This window comes from Nothoprocta perdicaria, unplaced genomic scaffold (genome assembly GCF_003342845.1).
Source record: "Nothoprocta perdicaria isolate Ctin4 unplaced genomic scaffold, notPer1 scaffold_900, whole genome shotgun sequence".
Classification (NCBI taxonomy): Eukaryota; Metazoa; Chordata; class Aves; order Tinamiformes; family Tinamidae; genus Nothoprocta; species Nothoprocta perdicaria.
The window spans coordinates 249-1,108 of NW_020456200.1; positions in this window are offsets into that span (position 1 = coordinate 249).

Genomic DNA, 860 nt, shown 5'->3' on the forward strand with positions numbered 1-860 from the left:
GGGAGGTGTCGGGATGGATCTGGGAGGTGTCGGGATGGAGCCGGGAGGCGTGGGATGGAGCCGGGAGGCGTGGGATGGATCCGGGAACGCCGCGGGCGCTGAGCGCGTCCCGCAGTGCGGCTGCCGCAGCTGCAGCAGCTGGAGCTGGGCGGCTGCGAGCGCCTGGACGACTGGGGCGTCGCGCGGCTGCACCCCCTGTGCGGCAGCCTGCGCCAGCTCTCGCTGGCCGCCTGTCCCCGCGTCACCGAGCGCGGCCTGGCCGCCCTGCACCACCTGCGGTGAGCGCGGCCCCGTGGGGACGGGGACACGGCCCCCGTGGGGACGGGGACACAGCCCCCGTGGGGACGGGGACACAGCCCGCAATGGGGACAAGGACACGGCCACCCCATGGGAATGGGGACACAGCCACCCCGTGGGGACAGGGACACAGCCCCCGTGGGAATGGGGACACAGCCCCCATGGGGACGGGGACACGGCCCCCATGGGAATGGGGACACAGCCCCTCAAGGGGGACAGGGACACAGCCCCTCGTGGGGACACAGCCCATGACAGGGACACAGCCCCCATGGGGACAGGGACACAGCCCCCCCGTGGGGATGGGGACAGGGACACAGCCCCCCCATGGGGATGGGGACAGGGACACAGCCCCCCGACGGGGATGCAGCCCAGAGAGGGACGCAGCCTGCGATGGGGATGGGGACACAGCCCCTCAATGGGGAGGGGGACACAACCCCCTAATAGGGACAGGGACACAGTCCCCCGACGAGGATGGGGACATGACCCCATGGGGACGGGGACACAGCCCCCCGAGGGGGACGGGGACACAGCCCCTCGTGGGGACACAGCCCATGACAGGGACA